We start from the raw sequence: 24597 nt of genomic DNA, 5'->3' as shown, positions 1-24597 counted from the left end.
ACAAACTAACATCTGAGTTTTAATGACCTATTCCAACTTCCTTCTACAGAAGTATAAAAAATAAACTATTTCCTCTCTCCAGTGCTTTCTGAGGGAGCATGTGTGCCTATTATCTTGCACATTAATGGGTTACCGTATTTAGTGTTGTCAGAGCTGCTGACTCATTGCCTGTGAAAGGCTCTGCTGCCCATGGTGATTGTTGGACAGAATGCCAATAGCGCCTGCCTACAGCTTCTGAAAAGCTGACCTTGTAACAACATCCACATTCTTTTGGTTGGTTTTGCTGACATACTTTCAACTCAAAAACTGTTTTTAAAACAAAAGTATAATGAAGTATTGAGCTTCTAAAAGCAATTGTACTTCAGTTCATTAAATTATCTGAGTGTGTCAAGGAGGGCAAAACAGCAAGGAAATGAGTCTTCAGAGGGAATCATCCTTGAAAGCTGACATTTGAACTACAGGCATATAATTCTTGGGAATGGTGTTCTAAAACAACATGGGTATCCAAATGAAACAAAATGAAACAAGGCTGTCGTGGGATATGTTTTACAACTTTCTCAAGAATCTTTATTAGCTCTTTACTATTGACCTATTTAACATTCTATTTAATTTTTTTTAGAATTGCAAAATATATCCCATTACCCACCCTAAGAATGTTCTCCTCAGGTTAAGTTTCTAAACAAAGGGATATAAGATGTTCTCCATTAATTAATAAGGACTACGCTACTATTAAATACTTAAAACAGGGATCAAATTAGCCAGATTCTCCTCTGGCTAGTGGGTGAGGTGATCCTTTACACTAGACTCATATATTCATGTCTATACAGTCTAATCTGCACCAACATTAAAATTACTATATGATTCACATCTCACACGGAATAGCCAGAGTCAGCTTTGCTGATTTTAACGAGTTTCACATGTGAGCTGCATAGTGTTCAGCTAGTTGTTTTGGCACTTTCTCACCACTGGAGGGAGATCAAGGCTCCTCTCTATCTTCTGTTTCCACCTCTGAACCCTCAATGAGTAGTGATGGAGTGAGTCAAATGCCAAGTTTATTGGCCCATGAGGTGGAAGAGAAATATAATTGTATCTTAGGAGAAACCTAAAATTTGGCAGCTTGCAAACCCTGCAAACATTATTTGTTTGTCCTATCCAGTTTGAGGCAACATTTTATAAATTTGAAGATTTAATGTAAAAATCCAGATTTCCATCCTGAACGTGAAAATAGGACATTGTAGCTATTGTGGATCCATGCTTCTACGTGGTACAGCCAGAGGGAGGTGCTGTCCTTATATAGGGAACACAGTCTTCATTTCAACTCCATCACTACCACTCTTTTATTTTTCCCAACACTGAAACCAAATATCATGTATAAATAAGCTTGCATCATTGTCTTCTTGTTGTAAACAGCTTTGCCCTTTGGGGTTTTTTTTAACTCAGGTCACTATCAAAAGTGGTAAAAAAAAAAAAAAATAGACCAAGTGAATCTCTTATAATTTCAAGGAAAGTAAGAGAGAGCATATTTCTTTGAGGTAGTAAAAAATATACATAGAGATAAAATATGCAGGCACACTGTGCCTGGGTCTCTTTGCCTTATACCCACTATTCCCCATTTCTATCAGTTATATGGGGCTGTGAGCTTAGAGTTTTCCAGTACTCAGTCTCTGCCAAATTACTGTTTGTGAGAGTACAAGATCCACATGCACTTGTGCACACGTATGCACTCATGCACGCGCATGCGCGTGTGCACAGACACACAAATACACACATTCCTTGCCCTTTGTTGAAGCAAGTACCCACTTGTTCCCTTTTCTCTTTAGTGTCTATTTTCCTTGAATTCAGTTTTCTCCACAAAGTGGTAAAATCTAAAGGACTGAGATTTGGGCAAGGGTATAAACATTCTAGGAAAGATTTCTCAAGTGTTTAGTCTCAGTCTTAGGCAAAAGGGGTCTTTTTAACACCTTGTGATCTAGCTTTCTGATCATAGTGTAAAGCATTGGTAATATCTGCTTCCCACATATGATAAGGGATTGGTGGATCGTGGGTCTCAGTCAAAAGACCATCTCTCATTTATCACCACGGACTCTAACTACCAAGAAATATCTCTTATGACTAACTACACAAGGATTTGCAAAACCGGTATATGAAGGACAAATCTTTGCACTCAATATAGGGAAAAAGAAACATATCTGCATGCAGTTTGTACCCACAGAGGAAATTAGAATTAAAGTTGGATTGGCATAGCATAAACAAATTCCAGCAAGTACAGCAGATATTCTGATTTACTCATTTCATTGCTTCTTGATCTTAAAAAAAGTAGTAATAGGGGTGCCTGGGGGGATCAGTCAATTAAGTGTCTGACTTCAGCTCAGGTAGTAATCTCAGAGTCTTGGGATGGAGCCCTACATCAGGCTCAGCGGGGAGTCCGCTTGTCCCCCTCCCTCTGCCCCTCAGCTCATGCTTTCTCTCAAATAAATGAATAAAGTATTTTTAAGTGGTAATATAAATATTAGTAATCATAGTCAATATCTATTGCATTTACTATGTGTCCGGTGCTGTCCTAAGTGATCTCCTTTAATCTTTGGATTACCCTGTGAGGTAAAATCCATTATTCCTGTTTTAGAAGTGTGGCACTTGGGGCTTGGTGGTTATGCAACTTGCCCAATATCACAGAGATTCAGTCTGTCCACAATCACAGAGCCTTTACTCAACCTCCTTACTATATTCCCTTCCTCCTAGGGCAATGGTTCTCAGAGTGAGGTCCCCAAGACACCTTTAAGGAACCCTTGAGGTCAAACTACTTTAGTAATAATTCTAACGTGTTATTTGCTCTTTTTTACCTTGTGGACATTTGCACTGATGATGTAGAAGTAATGGTGGGTAAAACTGACTGTAACCTTATTACAACCAAGGCAGTTGTACCAGCGTGTCCTGGTAGTAATTATATTCTTCAGTGCCATGCATTTACAGTAAAAAAACAAAGCAAGCAAATGTTAGCAACAACAACAAAAATCTAATTAAATCCTGAAACTCAAGTACACATCTTTTTAATATTCTGTTTGAGGATGTGGGAAGTGTGCATAAAGTTCTCAAAATATTCTAAGAGACAATGATTGCCTACAAGTAAAATTGTTTGGTGTGCAAACTGAACTAGCCACTTCTTTCATAGGACAACTTGTTTACTCGAAAGAACAACTGGGGATCCCTGGGTGGCGCAGCGGTTTGGCGCCTGCCTTTGGCCTAGGGCGCGATCCTGGAGACCCAGGATCGAATCCCACGTCGGGCTCCCGGTGCATGGAGCCTGCTTCTCCCTCTGCCTCTCTCTCTCTCTCTCTGTGACTATCATAAATAAAAAAATTAAAAAAAAAAAAAAAAAAGAAAGAACAACTGGCAGACAAACTATGGTTATTCAGACATGGCATTTGGCAATGTTTTCCTTGAAAATGAATGAAGTGAGCCTGTCACTTCAGAGAAAACTAACAGTGTTTTCTGACAATGATAAAATTCAAACTTTGAAGTAAAAATTAGAATTTTGGAAAGCTTGCACCTGCCACTGTGAGCTTGACAGCTTCCCAATACCTAAAAGCCTTTTCTGATGAGATTGATGGGGATATTAACAAATAAGACTTTTTGTCATTGAAAATGAAAAGCATCAACATTTGGAAGATCTGGATAACTCAGTGAGCCAATACTTCCCAAATAGACAATGCTATGAGACCATAAAGGAGTAAAAAAATCTGTACAAATTCTGAGACAGATAATGAATGTTAATGTCATGAATTATGCAAGGTTCACTGATATGGCTCAGTTTCCACACTGCAACCCACCTTTAAGAAACAACTGCTCGCTGAGTTTCAGTGTCATATCAAAGAAAAATATCCACAGTCATCTGAAAAACTATCAAATACTACTTTTGCAAGCTGTGTATCTGTAATTTTGGAGTTTCTTTATGTTCTTCAACCAAAACAACTTATTGTCATAGGTTAAATACAGAGGCAGGTTTCTGCTATCTTCTTTCAGCCAAACATCAAAGAGATTTTCTGAAATATAAAACCATGCCATACTTCTCACTATATTTTTTGTTTGGAAAATATTACTATCTTATTAAAAATAGGTGTTACTTGTTATATCTAATGGGTTTATCATTGTTATGTAAATAAAGTTATAAATAAATATCTTTTTTTAAAAAGATATTTATTTATTAATTCATGAGAGACACAGACTGAGAGAGAGAGGCAGAGACATCGGCAGAGGGAGAAGCAGGCTCCATGCAGGGAGCCTGATGCGGGACTTGATCCCAGGACTCCAGGATCATGCCCTGGGCTGAAGGCAGGCACTAAACCACTGAACCACCCGGGGATCCCCTATAAATAAATATCTTTAAGTCAATAAATGAATATTCTTTTTTTTAATAAATGAATATTAAGTCAATTTCAATAGGTAAATATTGATAGATCTAACACATATAAACAAAAGCTCTTGGGGTTTTCAAAACAAAATGAGAAACTGTGATGTGGAGTATCCTTTTTTTTTTTTTTTTACACTTCAAAGTGGCATGGCACTTTACTCATATCGAATTAAATGCTATATCTTTTATCTTCATTTTTACAGAAGCTATTCATCCCTTCTAAGTCAGATGAAAATAGTGAGTCAGGTTCTCAGTAGCCCTCAGGTGGCCACTAAGCATATGGCATATTCAAGGCCATCAGTCAAGGAAGAAATAATCACTGAAGGACAAAGCCTGAACATTCATTCCCAGAATCAGATCTTTCTCTCTCTTTATGATTTCCAGAAAAAAAAATGTATTTCTTTGTCTATGAAAGACGCATCCAGATTATTCACATAAATATTTGTTTCTGGGGAAACAAGATGTACAAGAAATATTACAAGCAAATAAATAAATAAGAATCTAGTTTTCCTGCCAGTGAGTTTGTCACTGGAATTGCATCCAAATAACTCTGCATTTGCATACCTATTGTTTTATAAGGGTGAGCTTTTTGTTAGGTTTTGTGCATATTAGAAAAGAGTGATATGTTTTTAAAATGTGGAATTCCATGTGCTTAATACAAAAAATTAATTCAGGCTATTTGTGGGAGGTTTGGTACTCTGCATACAAACATTGATGCCCCCACCCAGGCCCTCCTTTTTTAAGGTCACTAAGGTAACTAAGGTCCTAGAAAGTCTTTCCTTAATTTTGGGTTTTTTTCCCCTTCTATCCAGTTTCACAACTTCTTTCCTTCTTTCTTTCTTTCTCCCTTCCTTCCTTCCTTCCTTCCTTCCTTCCTTCCTTCTTTCCTTCCTTCCTCCCTCCCTCCCTCCCTCCCTCCCTCCCTCCCTCCCTCCCTTCCTTCTTTTCTATTTGTTTTGATCTTTAACATCATGGTAAAATCAAACAGGCACATTTACATCAGATCACATTGTATCATTAGTCTCTTAGAATTGTGCAGTGCTTTAACAAATGAAGGAACACAAAATCTGAGTGAGACACTGTTGGTCACGTATTCTTGGGAAGATTCCAGTAGAATCTATACCTGCATGTGGCTAATTAAAAGTTATCTTCTTAGAAATTAATTGAATTCATCTTTGGCACATTTTGATTCAACTCTCCAAGTTCAATTTAATTCTCTTTTGACCAAATTGGCAGGTACACTGTGATGCAAGAGACAAAAGACAGATCTTGGGTAAATATTTTTTTCCTGGGCAGCAAAAAATATGTTAATATTTATGCCCTACTTGGAATTAATTTCAACATGGAGAGTTTAAAGGTTTAATGAGGTCATCACTATGGAGTGCTTGTTGCCTATACTCTGTTTTAGTTGCATGTTCTACTTAATTCATAAAATGAGGTTTTCATCTAGGAAAACTGGAGATAGTTAAGTTTAATGATTGTTTGTCTAAGTAAAGAAGACATTCATTGGTTTTAAAAAGGTAAAATATGAGATAATCACTCTCTTTAAACCTGTATTCTTGGAAAATGACTTCTCTTTATCTGATATTGTGGAACATGGGCTTTGTGCAACAGAGGTTTCCATAACAAAATAAGCACTACTTAGGATGATCTACTGCCTTACCCTGAAATGTAGCAGAAATGTGGTTGGTGTGAATGTGAGTGTGTCCAAGTGCTGGAAGAGACTAAAGAATCATTTAGTGACTACAGATGTCCCATATCTTCATATATGTCATATCCTTTAATTAGTAAGCTTGATGAAATAATCTCATAGCCAAAAAAAGGGGAAGTATCGGCTGGCCCAGCATATTAAGTATCTGACTCTTGATTTTGGCTCAGATCAGGATCTCAGGGTCATGAGATTGAGCCCTACGTTGGGCTCCACACACAGTGCAGAGTCTACTTAGAGATTTTTTCTCTCCTTCTCCCTGCTGAGTGGGGAGCCCAATGTGGGGCTGGATCCCAGGACTGTAGGATCATGACCTGAGCCAAAGGCAGACACTTAACCAATTGAGCCACCCAGGTGCCCCTAAATAAATAAATCTTTTTTTTAAAGTAGGGGGAGTATTTATGCTGAATATGTATAGATCACTAATAATAGAATACAAAAAGTAAAACAAACAAAAAACTTTAAACAAAATTATAGTTTATAATCCATCAATTTCATTAAAAATTATGTGTGTGTATATATGTGTATGTAAATACATATATGTGTGTGTGTGTATATATATATATATGTATATATATATATATATATATATATATAAAATTGGAAGTAAATGTATAAAATCTTCTTTACAGGGATTGCTTCCAGAAAGTGTAATGTGGGTGACATTAACTTTCTCCATAATGTACTATATTCTCCACATTTCCTAAAAAGAAAGTTACTTTGATTACCAAAATAATTTTGTAAGTTTCCAGCCTCATCTCTTGATCCATTTTTATCAAACTTGTTTGTTCATAAATACCAGCATATTGCTAATCGTTTTTATTTTTTTTAAAGATTTATTTATTTATTTATGATAGACAGAGAGAGAGAAGCAGAGGCACAGGCAGAGGGAGAAGCAGGCTCCATCCCGGGAGCCTGACGTGGGATTCGATCCCGGGTCTCCAGGATCGCGCTCTGGGCCAAAGGCAGGCGCTAAACCGCTGCGCCACCCAGGGATCCCCTAATCGTTTTTATATTTCTTATTTATTCTTATTTATTATCTGTGGCCCACAAGTGAGTTCTTAATGATTGAACCCCTCTTTGAGGAGCATAGGCCAGGTGCAGTGCAAGTCATTAAACATACAGGGCAGGGGATGTCTTTTTAAAAGCCAAATATCTGGTAAACAACTGCCTTATCCTTACAGTAAGATATAATGGAAAGAAACACAAAGGCATTCCCTCTGGAAAAAAAATCCACACATAAAACAAAACTGAGAAATTCTTTATAAGCCACCTTCTTCCTTCTGAGCACCTTTAAAACAGTTGACTGAATAGCCAGCTGAACTGATGTTGACAGGCAAGTCACCATAGTTTTTCCTTAAGAGTTCCTGAATGTTGGCAGGCCTCTGGCTTTACAGTGTAAAAAATTCTGCATTCACTGCTGAATGTATATGTCCATTCCTTCTGACAGCTATTTTGTCCAAATGTTGTGGTTCTCTCTGCTGTATCTTACTCTAGCCTGAGTGATGAAGTATGATGTTTTATCCTTGTCTAGTGGTGAAATATTGGGAGGGAAACTGAACACCCTGCTGCTTGCTGTCTTACAGTTGCTCAAACATTCTCTCGAGGTCTTCTGACATGTTACAGGGAATAAGAATGAAGGTAACTGAGAAGCAACAGCATGGCAGGGACTCTACTTTCCCTGCATAGGTACCTGTGCATTTTTAAATTGTGAAGGTAGCCCATGTGTCTGCCATATTAGGCTGTAATCTGAGGGATGGAAATGACAGGCATGTGACTCCCTCTGAAATTAGATAATTTCCTTATTTGGACAGACTTAAAACCTTCATAGGGACAAATGCAGCCAGTCTCAATAGGGTTTCCTTTGGGACCTAGAATCCCTGGTGGGAGGAGTCCACCAGGCTGCATGATCTTGCCCTTCTGTGATGGAGCCACACTGGGTCTGAACAGCTAAACTGTCCCAGTGCCACAGCCTCTTTATCCTAAGAGCTTGAAGCAACGTTCTATTATGCCCTTAATAGGAAATATGTACAAACAGCCAAGACCTGACTGGTTCTCCAGCTGAACTCTTGTGTCAACAAGAACAAATCCTTAGAATAGGGAGGGTGCCCAAGTGTCCCTGAGCACTATCCTCTCTCCAGCTACAAAGCATCCAGAAAGGCCTCTTTCCCAACAGTGTTCTCTCTGACTCTGACCTACTATCATTGTGTTTGGGGTGATTCTCAAACTAGTCCAAGGATCACTATCCCACATCCATCTTAGTGCCGATTCCTAAGGCACATTGACATTCGTAGGCTGGTAAGTATATGATCTGAGTAAGTGTATACCACAAACCCGTGTAGGAACCAAGTAAGATAATGCTGAGCTTCCTGTTTGCTAATTGTTACACCACCAGTCATTTCCTCAAACAAACATTTAACAAAAAGAATTATTCATCATGAAAGATGACAGGTTAAAGATGAGGAGGAAATAAACAAGACAGCCCTTGGCCTCAGGCTGCTTATGTTCTTACAGAGAGATAAGAAAATCCCTGGCAGTTTTACATGGTCATGTGAGCTATAAGGAATGAACTCAAAGGCTGGTGTGAAACATCAAGGTCTGGGGGTGGAGGGCATCTAAGAACAGAGCTGGGAGGTGTAGGAAGGAGTTCAATGTGGTTTATAGAGTTGAAGGAAGCTTCAGAAGGGGAATTAGGCTTACCTGGGGCAACTTCAGAGGTCTGGATGGGACCAGTGACAAACTTACAGAATGATCTTGGGAACTGAGAGGGACTTTAACCATCTAGACCAGGGTCTGGATGGTTCTAAATGGCACTACTATCATTTGGACTGGATAATTATTTTGTTGTTGTTGAGACTGTCCTTTACTTTATAGGATGTTCAGTGGCATCCATGGCCTCTACCTCCTAGATGTCAGTTGCATCTACTTTCCCTCCACAACAAAGATACCTCCAGACATTACCAAATGTCCTGGGGTGGTCCAAGGTCACCCTGGGATTGAGCACCATTGGTCTAGACCAATACTCAGTTTACTATGAGAACACTGAAACCCAGTTAACAGTAAATGACTTGCCCAATAGTTAGTATAGAGATAAAAATAAAACCCCAACTTCTGATCATAGTTCAGTCCTCTTTCTACAACACCAGAAGATGCTGCACCTTTCAGAATTGTTTTCCTTCCCCTTACAGCATCTTCTTTGTTGTTGAGGATCTGGTTGATGCTGTGTCTGCAGAAGAGGGGTGGCCAGAACCCTAAGCTCAGCCTCAGCACTGGCATGGGAACCTAGTATTTGTGAATGTGACAACAAAGAGTCACCCAGAAACAAAACAGAACCTGTTTCAGTTGTTGAGAAATTATTTGGACAACTAGATATTATTTCTCAAGAGTCTTTCATCATTCTCTGCCAAAAACTTTTAGTGGCCCCTACAATTTAAGCCAACTGGCAATGTCAAACACCAGAAAAGACCAAGTGTCATATGTTTCTGAATGCAGTATGGCTCTCCATCTTTGCATTTCCCTGGAGCACCCTCTATAAGTCCATGGTCATCATCACCTGCAGCTGCTTCTCATACTACAGAAGACCCCCTATGACTTAAAAGTGATCTGAAAGTGGGCTCTATCCTAGCCTCTGATATCTAGTAGGTTAGACTCCTAGCACTGTAGTCTCCCAAACATAACTAAAAAAGAAAAGACTACCAAATAAATATTGGAGAGCACCATCCTCAATCTGCCTTTGAACTTGTAGACTATCTTTTTCCTACGTAACTATGAAAGTAGATAAAATACTTACTAGGGTTCTTTACTTTTTCAATGTGAATAAAGGCCTTTGAATTCTTTTTTCTTTAAGATTTTATTTATTTATTCATGAGAGAGAGAGAGAGAGAGAGGCAGAAACATACGCAGAGGGGAAGCAGACTCCCTGCGGGGAGCGTGATATAGGACTTGATCCCAGGACCCCGGGATCATGACCTGAGCCAACAGCAGACGCTCAACTACTGAGCCGCCCATATGTCCCAACCTTTGAATTCTTCCAACTGTGATGAAATTGTTTCCAGCATGGTGAAAACTGATAGAAGTAAGAAAGAGGAAATTGGATCAAATATTTATAAGAAAAGAGATATGTAAATTTGTATGTATTATTCATGCATTAAATAGTACTGAAGGCCTACTATGTGTCAGGCAGTGTTCTGAGCAGCAGGGATATAGTAATGAACAAAATTACTGCCTTTGTGGAGCTTATATTCTAATGTGAAGTGACAAAGAATGAATAAAGAAATAATGGAAGTGCCATGTAGGAGAATATATCAGAATGAGCAGTAGAGAATGAGAAAGGAGTACTATTTTAGGTGGGAAGATCAGTAAGGGCATAATTATGGACAAAATGTGATTATTAACTCCAGTCCAGTCTAATATCAGGCTAGCTTCTATTTAATCTCAGTTGGGAGTGCCCACTCATGCCACCCTTGTGTAATGAATACATGCCCTTGACCAAATCCCACCACCACAAGTGATTATTGAGCCTCAGTTAGATTGATACCATTAGTTTGAAAATTACTCTTTTCTTAGGTGACCCATTCTATTTTTGTGTGCTCTGTTTTGAGGAGTTTATTTTATTAAGCAAAAAATCTGCCTCCTGCCACATCTACCCAACCATATCTAAAACAGAGTACCCCAAATGACCAAAATATTCCTTTCTCTTGTGGTAAGATATTGACTCCTACCTCCAATCAGACAGTGGCTGGGAGCTTTTCAGGGAGCTGGAAAAAAAGAGACAGTATTTAATTTTATCTCATGATGTTAAATTTTAATTTCTAGTCACAAGTCATTCAAACAAGAATTTTGTAGCTGATGTAGAATTTAAATAAGACTTTGAAGAGAGGAAGGTATTGTTTTTTATTCCCACTCAGAGTTCATGTGAGACTTTTGCTTTGCCAGTGTCCAGTGGGCTACAGCAAGAGGAGAGAGTAGGATGGATGCCTTTAATTCAGTGGCACTTTGGGAGACTATCACCCTGCGGCTCAGAGTAGAAAGAATTCTAGAAACTCAGCTCTGTGTACTCTGGAGTAGTCACAGGGCAGAGAATCCAGGCTGGGTAGGGAGAGAGCTACTTCCAGATTCGACATCTGCTTTTGATCACTGCCTGTGACATACAAGCTGAATAAGGGCCACTGTTGGTGGAGAAGGAATAGCAAACATGGAAGCTAGCTTACAATCAAGGTATCACTCAGGTTGCAACTTTTATTGAAGTCATAGATCTAGTCAAGTCATGCAACCTGAGCCAACCCATGGGTTACTTTAACACAGCATCTCCATCTGAACATCGTCTCCCTCATTGTCTCTTACAGTCTGAGGTAACCCAGGAACCTAGAAAAAAGACAAAAATGCAAAACATTTTTCCCCAAATTGCCAGGTAGAAGAGCAAACACCAGCAGCATGATCCTAAGAGGTCCCCAAGCCAAAACCAAAGGATTTCTTGAGTGACTCTCTATTGCAGATACAGCTAGATGTCAATTTCTCTATGTGTGTAATATACATTATATAGTCTTATATAGAAATATATAAGATTGTGTAATATTTCCATTTTATTTCCTGATGTGGGGGCTCAGAGAGCTGCATTCATGAGGAAGAGAGAATATTTTTAAGATACAACTTATTCCCAGATGCATAGCTCTAATTTACCTGAACTCTCAATTTGAAAAGAAAAAAAAGGAGCATGTACTTTAAGAAAACAAAAATTGTTTGAAAGTACTACTGTTGTGGGCAGCCTGGGTGGCTCAGCAGTTTAGCGCCACCTTCAGCCCAGGGCATGATCCTGGAGACCCGGGATCGAGTCTCACGTCGGGCTCCCTGCATGGAGCCTGCTTCTCCCTCTGCCTGTGTCTCTGCCTCTCTCTCTCTCTCTCTCTCTGTGTGTGTGTGTGTGTGTGTGTGTGTGTTTCTCATAAATAAATTTTTTAAAAATCTTTAAAAAAAAAGAAAGTACTACTGTTGTAATAATACATTTAATTCAAAGAATACCAAATACATGTATGTACCTGGAATCTAAGTATGGGGAAAGATAGCTGGGTTCTAAGGTGACACAGAACAAGGGTTAATTATGTAGTGAAAATGTCTTTATCTCCTGTGAAATAAATCTCCTACAATAATGAACATATCTAAAAACTTGATTTAGAGCAAGAGGGAGTTATTGTATAGAACTTTCCCTAGGAACCTAAAATCACAGGTTGCCAGAAGCCACGAGAGCTAAAATAGTTACTGTAATTCTTTTCGATAACCAGGGTTGAAGAAGTCAGTGGTCAGGGGAAGTGGAGGTGTGGAGCTGGAGACAAGATGGCACCTTTCTCCCATCCGGGGTGTAGAGCTGGGCTCCCATACCTTCCTTTTCTACCCCTGCAGCCATCAGACCCCTTCTCCCCTTTATTTTCTATGATCCCTTCCCATTGTTTTCCTTCATCTTTAACATGGGATTTCCCGAGCTTCAGCTCCCTGCTGCTACAGGCTCTCCAGCCCTTAAGGTGTAACATCCAGTCTGTGTGTTGGTAAGGAGGGGAAGAGGCAAGGGAAGGATGAGAAAGATTGGTAGGAAAGACTAGCAATGGCAGATAGTGAGTGAATGCCTGGGTCACCACTGGGGAATCTGCTGGAAAGTGCCAACTAGAACCTCTCTCTTCCACTTCTTATCTGTGAGTTTTCCCAGAAGGCAAAAGATTAGAAAATCATTCAGCTTTGTTAAGAAACATTAACAGGCAATTTTACAAACTATTTATTATTTATGTTATTACTACATAACATCATAAATCATACAAATCATTGAATAATGTCAGGTTGTCTCTGGGGTAGTCTGCTCTTGTAGGATATCTACCTATGATTGCTCAGGCTTAAATCATTAGAGGAAATGCTGGTCTAACCTAACTCTAACCTCAGCTGTAATTTCCTTGGCTTTGGTAGAAATTATGGTAACACAATATTCCAGAAAATTACCTACTTGGAAAACACAGGAGATTCCATATTTTCCCATTTCTGGGTTTTTAATCAACTAAAAATAAAGAGGTATGTCAGGAGCCCAAGGTTCAAGGCCACTGTCTGTTACCAACCAGGTGCTTAATCTTGGACAGTCACCTCACCTGCCTGGGCCTCACCATACTCACCCATACAGTGGTTTCTGGCACAAACATCCATTTTTATAAACATTTCTTATAGTAAATGAAAATGAAGGCTTTTAGTTGAATATTAGAAATTCAACTAAAGGGATTATTAGTATATGGGGGGATTTGTAATATACCATATGTTCTCGATCTGCCCATTTTGGCTTCCTATTTCTGTAATAAACGTGTAAGTGTAAGTTGCTTAGCTAAATAAAAGTATACTTTCTCATTGCAGATAAATAAAATTTACCTATCCCTGGATGAAGTGCTTGGGAAGCCTCTAAATGCCATAGTCAACTGCCATTTCAAAGAAGAGAACATAGATGGTTTTGGAAAGTTCATGCTGTTTCTTCATTGAATTTTAGGTGAGTGTATCTAAAACAAAGAATTTAAGATGGACTTTGCCCTATTTCCTCTTCAAAGTGCTTCTCTGCTTTGCATGAAAAGAAAATGGGGTTAAATGTTATCGATGTTCTGTACTTCTAGTGGGGGTGCCACACAGTGAAAGACTTCGTTTTTACGTGCCTTTTGTGATTTTGTTGTTGTGTCAAATCACCTGGAGTATGAGGTATGACATACAGACACCCTGACATTCTTCCTCGTTTCTATTAAGCAAATGCCATAGTACTTCATTCTATTCTAAAGGTCATCTAATTTTTTAAATATATAAAAGTATTTAGCATCAGAGTAATAAGCCAGAATGAGACAAAACTATGTTTTCATGGCATAAACTGGAGGAAAATTTGATGGTGGTAATGACAGTTTAATCATTAACAAGTCTATGTGTGCCACACAAGGCTAACATTTCAAAGGCTGCCCATGGCGAGATTTTATACTGCTTAAAGTAGGACATGGTTTAGGTTAGGTGTAGTTTTTAAACTGCCATGTATGATTAAGCACACACATATGCTCACACACATCAAGCTTTGTTTTGCTTGGCCATAATGGATAAATATTTTTTACCTCATCATCCATAATTACCCTTCCATGCTACAAAAGACATAGGCCTGCAAATTGGTGCTTTACTGTTCGTTCGCAATATGCCATTGTCATTCCTCAGCAGAATAGAAAGGTATGGAGGAAATTGAGTGGTCTTGTGCAGGAAATTGTGTGGCTTTCCCCCCTCCTCTTGAGTCCAGTTTTCAAAGTGTGGTTTTATTATCTACTTTGAAGAATGATGATTTCCATCAGAATAAACCTCTGTTCACAATTCTGAATAAAACAATGCAACTGACACAGCACTGACCACTTTCTACATCTAATGCAGAAGACGCCAATGCTTCCTTTATACTTTTTATTAACTTCAAAGTGAAGATGCTCATTCCCTCATAATCTTTGGGGTGTGTAAATTTGGTTTATTGAGATTGTATGTGGAACTAAAATGGTGATTTCATCTATTTACAAGATGTTTGGTGAACACAGTTACAGGCGCTAAACTTAGAGCCCTTAAAAAATATCAGTAAATCAATTTGCCCTAGTTTTCTAGGGCAAATTGCCCTTCATTTTCAATTTGCCCTTCATTTTCTGGAGGAGAAAATGAAGATGAGAAGCATATTTACTTAACTCTATTTTCCAGTTCTGCTGGTCTGTGCCAGTGTTTACCTTCTTATCTGTTCCTTGCTCTGCTCCTACTCTACTGGTTCCATGGGGACTGACCCCTCTGGACTATATTTCCACCTCTGCCCCCAAGACTCACCTCATTGTTCCCACTTTCCATCAGTAACCTTGAACTCTGAGCTCCAGTAATATCACCTCTTCCCTTTCTCCCGTTAGATGTGTGGGTGGTCATGCCTTTGGCTTCCTGCTGCTGTTGATCTCGGAGTTGATCCCCTGCTTAACTCTCAATTCTTCCATCATCCCTGCAACTGTTTCTCTAGATTAAATTCCATTTGTTTTAAATACTTAGGGTGTTTTCTCTTTTCTTGATTACATTCTCATTGGCCAAACAGTCCTTCATTAATTTCTCCCAAAACTATTAGACAAAAAGAAGTGAACAGGGATTACTTGTGTCTTCCTATGAGAATGATTCTCAGGATATGCATTTCAGGTTAAATGTAAAGTTTGATTTTTCTACACCAGAAAAAATTTAATATATATAATATATTTAAGGCTATATTCTAAGCTGTGTGTAGAAGCATTAGCATTAATTTGTTGCTGTTAACAAAATCATTGTCATATTCTTATTTTGTATATCAAGTTAATAGGAAGATTTTTAAATTCTCAGATATGGGGGCATTGGGCGGCTCAGTCAGTTAAGCGGCTGCCTTTGACTCAGGTCATGATCCCTGGGTCCCAGGATGGAGCACTGCATCCGGCTCTCTCCTCATCAGAGTCTGCTTCTGCCCCTCCCCCCTGCCCATTCTCTCTCTTTCTTTCTCTCTCTCTCTCAAAAATGAATAAATAAAATCTTTTTTAAAGTCTCAGATATGTACCAAATATGATTGTTACTTTTTAAATACATTTCACAGAGTACAGATAAGAACTGCTTCATAGGGACTCATTCCCATTTCTGCATTCACATTTCAGTCCGGAGCTTCAGATCTGTCTGATTATGGATCTGACCTCTCTCTTTCAGTAACAGTTGTTTGCTGCTTGAAGATGCCCTATGATCTGATCTGCTCACATTTCCTTTAATAAATATGGGCTCTATTAGAAAGCTAAGTGATCAGATGCCACTTTGTGTCTGTCTCTTCTGGGCAGGTAAACAATTCACCACTGTCTCAATGATCCCACTGAGGGCTTCCTTGCTATATTCAAATAGCTTTTCATAAAATCACTTGGTTATTTTAGATGCGAGTACTTTGCTTTTTTCATTTCTTTCTCATTTATTTATGTAGACATTTTCCCTTTCAATCTTTTCTCAGAGGTTATCGTGACTGTTCATCTGTCCATTATAATGCATTGTGTATACATTCAAGAGGACACGGTGTCCCTCCTCTCAACAGTTTTCGTCTATTCAAACAATGTTAATGTTAAATCTGCAATGCCTAATTGAGAATCCTTTCAGACAAGGTGAAAATGCCATCACAAGCAGAATTACTTAGATCCCTTGGTAACCCAAAATTGAGACACACAGGGATGAATAGCTTTATGGTGTGGTTTAAGATGCAGTGAATCACTGATGTTCTCAAAACGAACCTTCCTTAGGTTTGATACAGCACTGAAAATTCTAATAATTAACATTTCTCTCCAGCTTAGGGAAATGAGGCTTTATAAAGTCATATTTTAAAAAAATACTCTCGGGGAAGGAAATGCATCCATTAATAATACATACTACCTCACACAGAAGTCTAATGAAGTAGCAAGCCAGAGACTCCTGAGGGAGTGGTATGTACACTCAGCTTCTGAGGGTTTGGTACACATAAATAGGAGGGGACTACTGAGCTAATCTCACTAAGTTCATATGTTGCCTGATGGGTCAAGGGAAACATGCCACAAAAGATAGCTGGGGCTGAATGGATCTTAATGTCATATTGGAGGAAGGGTAGGCAGAGTGGAGGTATTAGTCCTTACACTGATGAGCAGCACTGTAAATGGAGATTTTAAATTTGTGGGGCCCAAGTAGTTCAGGAAAGTGCTTTAAACAAGACGTAGTCAGGAGTATTTCTGCTGAACCACAAAGTATGATATTGGAAAAAATCAAATATGTTTAAAGGCAGAAATCATCTGTAATCCATCTCAGTATTCCTGGAAATTGGCCCAATCCTTGGTTCACTGTAGATAATTTCTAAATAAATGGTTGTTGAATAAAGACTAAGGCCCAAAGCAATGATAGCTAATGCTTACTGCATTCTTCTTTTCTGCCAAACACTATTCTTATAGACATATACTTAAAAAATAGAGAGAGAGACATACACTTCATTTCATGCTTAAACAATTCTATAACATAGGTAGTATTATATCTCCTTATTTGAAAGATAAGGAAACTTGGACTCAGGGAGATTAAATCATCTGCCTGAAGTTAAATTGGGGGTAAAAATTCAAATCCAGACACTCTGGCTTCAGACCCTGTGCACTTAATTATTGTGTTCGCTCTCTCTCATGTAATATAATTATCAAGTAACTTTAAAACACAGAAGCAACATTTTTTATTAAAAACCTTATATCATTTCAGAACATGCCTTTATTAAGAGATATCACCCTACTCTTGAATGGCCTCACTTTGAACCACAGATTCCCTCTTTTCAGTGTTCCTATTCTCCTTTTGTTGTAAAACATGACCATCTAGGGGCTCCTGGGTGGCTCATTCAGTTAAGCATCTGCATTCAGCTCAGGTCATGATCTCTAGATACTGGGATTAAGCCCCCCCCCCACCCCGCAAAGGGCTCTCTACTCAGTGGGGAGTCTGCTTCTCCCTCTGCCTCTGCCGTCCCCCCTGCTTGTGTTCTCTCTCTTGCTCACTCTCTCTCTCAAATAAATAAATAAAATCTTTAAAAACAAAAAACAAAAAAAAGTGGCACCTGGGTGACTCAGTGGTTGAGCATCTGCCTTTGGCTCAGGTCGTGATCCCAGGATCCTGAGATCGAGTCCTGCATCAGGCTCTCCACAGGGAGGCTGCTTCTCCCTCTGCCTGTGTCTCTGCTTCTCTCTCTGTGTCTCTCATGAATAAATAAATAAATAAATAATATTTTAAATAAATAAATAAAACAAAACATGACTGTCTAAATCAACTTCCTAATTTACATTCAAGTCTCATTATTCCTATGCTTTAATGGCTTAATCTGAAATTCATATTTTAAAAATCCTATTCCTCCTTTTATTTCATTTGCTCCATTTAAGAATGTGTAATTTTAAGCAGCGAATTACTTGACCTCTCTGAGCCTTAGATCCTTACCTAAAAACTTTTGTATAATTTGTCATGAAGACTAGAAAATAATATCCATAAAACAAGAAGGCACAGTTCCTGATACATAGCAGATGCCCAATGAACAGTAGCCAATATGATCTAATTACCCTGGGCCACTTCAATCTCAAAGCCAGTGCTGGCTGCATCATCACCTGCAGAACAAAATCTGTCTCGTGTATTCCTTAGCAGGTAATAATACAGGCACAACAGACCTCTTGAGTTTCAGAACCTACCTTTGCTCCTCATCAGTTGATCTTTGCTAGCATAGGAATCATCTAATCTACATTTTCTAAACCATACTGTTTGTGCATTTACTTTTACTCACACTGATTTTTCTGCCTGGACTCTCCTGCCATTCATACTCCTCTCCAAAGCCCCCTCACCCATATGCACATAGGTACTCTCCAGTGACTGGCAATATCCCAGTCATGCTTCAAGATCCATCACAGCTGTTGCTGCTACCAAATGACTTTCAGTGAAGTCATTAATGACCTCTCCTGGGTCAACGGTTATCAGTCTTTCTCTGAGTTCACATAGCCCTTTGGGCCATTACCAGGAGATCAGCAACAATTATAGACAATAGAAAGAAAAGGGATCTCAATCTCTCACAGCCTCATGCCACTTCCCACGTTATCTGTCTTCCCTTTAAAATTTTCATTAAGAACAAATGCCAAGTCTTTTCTTTAACTTTGAATCACCTGTACCAAGCTCACAGTAGTCTCCTCTTTTTTTTGGTTTTGAATGAAGTGTGGAGGGTCATATTTTGAGATATGCTTGAGTGCTTCCAGGGTGGTGAAGATCATAGCACTTCTTCCAGCATTACAAGCTCCCTTAGGGAACAGGAGACCTCACAGAGGGGATCTAGTGCCACTGTGCCAAGCACCAAAGCAGATGCTCCATAAATATTATCCTATTTAATTTTTATAATATCCTTGCAAATTAGCTATAGTTTCTGTCCTTATTCCGATAAGAAAACTAGGGTCTCAAGAGCGTAGGTAACTTGCCAATGTCACATTTCTGCTAAGTGGCAGGATGAGAGTGTGAAGTCCTATCTTTCCACTGCAGCAAACTGCCTCACTGAAAGAGCTTTCCAATTTAATCCTAGAAGAAGAATATGTACGTAAGATAATGCTAAAATTTTCCATTTAAAATATTTCCTGAGGAGTAAGCTATTTATAAGTCTACAGATCTTTTTTCTTTTTCTCATTGGCAAATAAGTTTATGTTTAGGCTGATGCTAAAATTAGCACTATTTCTGTTCAACAAGAGTTTAAAAGATACAGCACCTTGTGGTTCTGAGACTATTTATGCAAAAACCTCATGTACTGTTGTGAGCATAAGCTTGGAAATGATGTCTAACACTGTCGATTGGTAGAATTTTAGGGCTATCCATTATGCAGAATCACCACTAGTGCTGGGGGCTTTTGAAGGCAAGGATTTCTGTCTCCTTTTCTTTTTTTCTCCTTAAGAATATTTATGAAGTGAATATTTATAACTAATTATAAAAAGTTTGTTTGGAATGCAAAATAAAAAAATTTCTGTAGACATGACACTGTTAGCCCTCCTTAAAAGAGTACATAAATGTGTTCTGAATTTTTCTAAAAATCACGCTATTCAAATATCATGTATAAGAATAATAACTGCCATGAATAAAACTCAAAATTTGCAAAAAACCAATATCTGGCTTCATTTTAATTGCAAAAATCAGTATCCATACAGAAGGCTTTCTTCCACTGGTGAAAAGTCCTGATGATGCTTAGGCCACATTTGTACCTATAATGACCATTCACTCATTTATTCTTTAAATATATAACACATCTCTTATACTCCCTGGCTCTGTGTTAGGCACCTGGGAGCCTGAGATAAATAAGGCATAATTATTTCAGATAGCATCCTACTTTGATTTGCCATAGATTATGTCTTAGAGTCATAGGATTTAAGCATCAGAAATGATATTTCAGATTATTTAACCTAGACCCCTGTGTTAGTTCATTCAAGCGTCTATAACAAAATACCAGAGACTGGGTAGCTTATAAAGAACGGATATTAATTTCTCATAGTTCTTCAGGCTGAGAAGTACAAAATCAAGGCACCAGCATGGTCACATTCTGGTGAGGACCCATTTCCTGGTTTGAAGCAAACACTTGCTCTCTGTATCCTCACATGTAGTAAGGGGCTAGGCAGCTTTGTCAGGCCTCCTTTATAAAAGCACTAATCCTATTCATGAGGGCTCCATCCTCATGACCTAATCAACCCCAGAGTTCCCAAATTCTGATACATCACATTGGGCATTAGGATTTCAACATTTGAACTTCAGGGCAGACATTGAGGCTATAGCAACTCTTAATTTTACATTTGAGGATGTGGAGGCCGAGAGATTAAGTTCTACCTCTAAAATTAACAGCAAAGTCACAACTAAGGACCTGTATGAGTCTCCTACCACCTAACTCCTGTCCATCATACAACACACTAGCCAGTATTACTATATTTGTGATCTAACTTTCCTCCAAGAGAACTTTCTACATGTAAGGAAAGACTAAGAAATTGATTTGGGTTTTATTTATAATACAAAGAAGTAGATTTACTATTCATCAAGTACTTTAGAGAACTACCAGGAGCAGCTTTGCTAGGTGTTGGATATACAGCTGAGCAAAATCCAAAACGCCTTCCTAGCTCACATCCTGCTTATTGTCTGGTATGCGCATGTCTGAAACCCCAGCATAAAAGCCACAAACTGCCCTTTAATGGGAATAACAAAATAGTCCAGGTGCTGACAGGCATAATGTGATGCTAAAAATGGCAACTAGTGTGACTGTAACGTACTCGTTTCTTTAAAAAAGAAATGTAAAATAGGAAAATCTATAAATGCCCCATATATTAAAACAAAAAGATACAGCTCTGTGCCTTTGGCCTACTGCTTTGGATAACTTGTTACTATTCCAGAGTGAAAAAGAATTAAAAAAATATGAGTAGCATATGCACACTGCAGTGCCTATCTTTGAGTAAAATAAACATATAGTAGCTTAGAAAAAATAAGACTTCTATTCATTGCCCCAGGTTAGGTCCCTGCCTGTTCTCTTTTGTCTGTCGATTTCCCGTTAGTGTCCCACAAGAGTTTGCAGGATGCTATTTACCTTTATGTAAGTATGATTTTTTAAAACTGTGATCATCATGAGAATGGATGGAACAATGCTTTCCTATCAAAAACTGAGGATTATGATGTGTTTACAAAAGTTAATCACAACGTGCTTTAATGTTAGTGCATTCATATGGGTGACAGTTTACTGTTTTAACTTGAATCTCCACCATCAATTGATTTTTGTAACTTTCAAAACCTGACTTTTAAATCCATACAGTTTATTTTAGCAAAATCTTATACCGTGAATCTGATTGTTTCAAATGATCAAAATAGATGAATACCTTAGCTCTCTTTCCTATCATTCTTTACAATTCTGTAACAGTGGGCTGGAAATTTTTCTGTTTGTGTGTGTATGATACGTGTTCAGTCTCAAATAAATCCTTGCCATAGTTTTTCTTCCAGGTCTAGCTGCAGAGATGAGTAAGGTGGCTGTCTTTTTCTAAGAGTGTTCTTATTTTTATACCATCCCTCCCTGATGCATACGAACAACCCTAGTATCACATGGCTTCTCTTCTGAAGTTGAATTTCTTCCCAGAGTAGTAGCATCCGGCAGAAGGCACATTTGGAGATAAAAAAGCCTCATCATGTTCCAGAGAAGGCTACATTCTTCCCATTCAGCCGCTGTAAATGAGCCTTTTATGACCTCAATTCAGTGAAGTTCCATTTTATACCAGCACAGATAGAGCCCCGCTGGGTTCACATACCCTCCTACATGGCCAACAGTGCCACCAGAGTAGCACCAAGCATGCCACCACCCGAATCTCTGGCACATTCCCACAGCACTTTGAATTCTTTTTAGCAAGAAACATTTTCAGACATTAAGTACAGTGGTAAAACTACCCTAATATAAACACCTTTCCATGCTCCCCTGGCCTTTCCCTCCCCACCATCCAAAGAGCTAAAAGGGCCTAAGAAGCAGGGCTTGTAAATTCCCGTCCTAAACACAGTTCTGAACAGGACTTCCTCCATCTGATCAAAAGGATTCCTTTGAGGTTTTCCATATCCTCCAGCTCTGAGGCTATTGTGTACACGGTTGCACCTGTAAGCGTGAAGGCTTGTCACTAAAGTGTTATTCATCCACTTTCTGAAAAATAGTGAGGTCCCCCACGTTTACCTAATAATAAAGATAATAGTCTAGTTCAGCTCATGATTGCCTTCTCATTAAAATATTCAGACCCTTTCCATACTCACACATAGAGTTCATGCTTAATGTATACTAAAGGCAGTAAGCTGTGGTTGCCTAGTAACCAGTGGAGGTGTGTCCAAGAGGCTGAAGAACATAAATGAATAACTGAAACATTAACATTAGTTTCAGCTGGGTGACCTAAGCCTTAGTTCAGCACCAGCCATTTCAGACGTTTCTAATGGGCTGGTGAAACAGTAGCTTTCTCAGAAGTAGCTCATTAAATCATAAGAATGAGAATTAGCATTTAATATAATGTTCTTCTCGATGCTCTGATAGGGGACAAGCGAATGACTGAAAAAGCAACAAGACCAGATCCTAACATCTTTGATATGCTTTCTACGGAATGAAATGTCTGCTAAGACTCACGCTCTCAGCTTTTTCCAAATGCTTACGAACTTGTTTGATCAGTTTTGGGGGGGGGGGCAGATATTTCAGTCTTTTTATTTTAAGATATATTTATTTATTTGAGAGAGACGGTTCATGTGTGCACATGCTCACAAGGAGGAAGAGGCACAGAAGGAGAGGGAGAGAGAGAATCTCAAGTAGACACTACACTGAGCATCTAGCCTGATATGGGGCTCAATCCATGACCCTGAGATCATGACCTGAGCTGAAATCAAGAGTTGGACGCTTACCTGACTGAGGCACCCAGGCACCTCTTTCACTCTTTATTCAAGCCTCTAACAGTATTACCTTTTTCAAGTTGAGTTTTTAAGGATTCTGAAACATTTATCTCCCTTTTAAAACCCATTGTTTTAAAAAGCAATGTAGAAGCAAAAGAAAATTGTGTAGAGTAAGAGCACATTTAGCTGGATGGTGAAATCAACCCACCAAATAAAAAACTCCTGCCTTATACCTTCTGAAGAAAACACTGCCCACAATCCAAAGTGCATCCATATGATGCCATTCTGTTCTAATTGGGCTACTTAAATATTAATATTTTTACAGTGTGCCCTTTATATCATACTTTGTGAAGGATAAGTTAGTTATCCTTCCTGAATCAATGAAGATTTGGCAGATCTGGTGTCATTTAGGTAGAAGGAACTAAAACAGAACTCTTACTTGTGCAACAAGTAAAATAACAACCCTTGGGTGCCTGGATGGCTCAGTTGGTTAAGCATCTGCGTTTGGCACAGGTCATGATCTCCAGGTCCTGGGATCGAACTCCGCATCAAGCTCTCTGCTCAAAGGGAGTCTGCTTCTCCCTCTCCCTCTGCCCCTCCACCCCACTCATGCTTGCTTGCTCTTTCTCTCTCTCTCTCTCCCAAATAAATAAAAGCTAAAACAAAAAACAAAAAACAAAAAACAAAAACAAAAAAAAAACACTCAGGCTAGTTTAACAAAATAGGAATAGTTAGGCTTAAGATAAGGGTAGATTCAGAAGTTCAAACGTTATGCTCGGCACCTTGTTTCTTTCCCCTTTCTCAGCTCTCTTTTCCTCTGGTGCTGAATTAATACTTAAGGAGGCTCTATCAATGCAATGATGAAGAAAGCCACCAGCAACTCTCACCATACAAAATCTACCCAGCCACAGATCACAGGGAAAGAGTTTAGCTCTGTATCCTACAGAACTTTGATTGGCACTGCTTCTGTGCTTAGTTCTAGATAACTTCAGTATACGCATGGATGATCCAATCAACACCTTCCTTATATCCAAAAATAAATCCCTCCATTTGACCTCAACCATCTACTTCTTTGAACCATGTCTACCATCAGAAAAACAAGCAAGATATCTCCCTCTCCAAACACTACTTTCTACCCTTCTGGATCTTTTGTTCTGATCTCCACACTTGCAATTCTTTGTGTTCATTATAGAAGCTTTTTGTCCTAGTTCTTTCTCCCTGTCAAATAACTACCTCTTGTCCTTAGTTCCTTCCTTGCCTGGTTAGATTCCATGGTCCCTTTCCTTTTATGTACCTTCAACTCTCTTGCATGTCTTCCCTCCCATCATATTCACCAGGCAATAGCAAACCAAGTAGATGAACCCTCACTTATCCATACCTTTTTGGCTGAGCTTTGTCAAAAAAAAAGTCACACAACTAAGCATGCTAGACTCATGCTAGACTCATGTACACTACATCAGATGTGCTTGCAATACTCTCTCTATAATCAGCTCATTCTCCTCATCTACACAAGGACTAGCTCATTACTTCTCCCCTTGCATCG

General features: G+C 38.8%; 1 protein-coding gene across 32 annotated transcripts in view; it reads left to right on the top strand.

Annotated features, from left to right (window-relative positions):
* Nucleotides 1-24597, top strand: part of DTNA (dystrobrevin alpha) — a 351511-nt gene that overhangs the window by 156128 nt on the left and 170786 nt on the right. For all 32 annotated transcript variants that reach the window (XM_038543520.1, XM_038543523.1, XM_038543521.1 and 29 more), the window contains exon 2: nucleotides 13497-13626. The gene's annotated coding sequence lies outside the window, so the exon portion shown is untranslated. The remainder of the gene's footprint in view (nucleotides 1-13496; nucleotides 13627-24597) is intronic.

Source organism: Canis lupus, chromosome 7 (genome assembly GCF_011100685.1).
Source record: "Canis lupus familiaris isolate Mischka breed German Shepherd chromosome 7, alternate assembly UU_Cfam_GSD_1.0, whole genome shotgun sequence".
NCBI lineage: Eukaryota > Metazoa > Chordata > Mammalia > Carnivora > Canidae > Canis > Canis lupus.
This window is presented reverse-complemented; position numbering and strand designations above follow the sequence as displayed.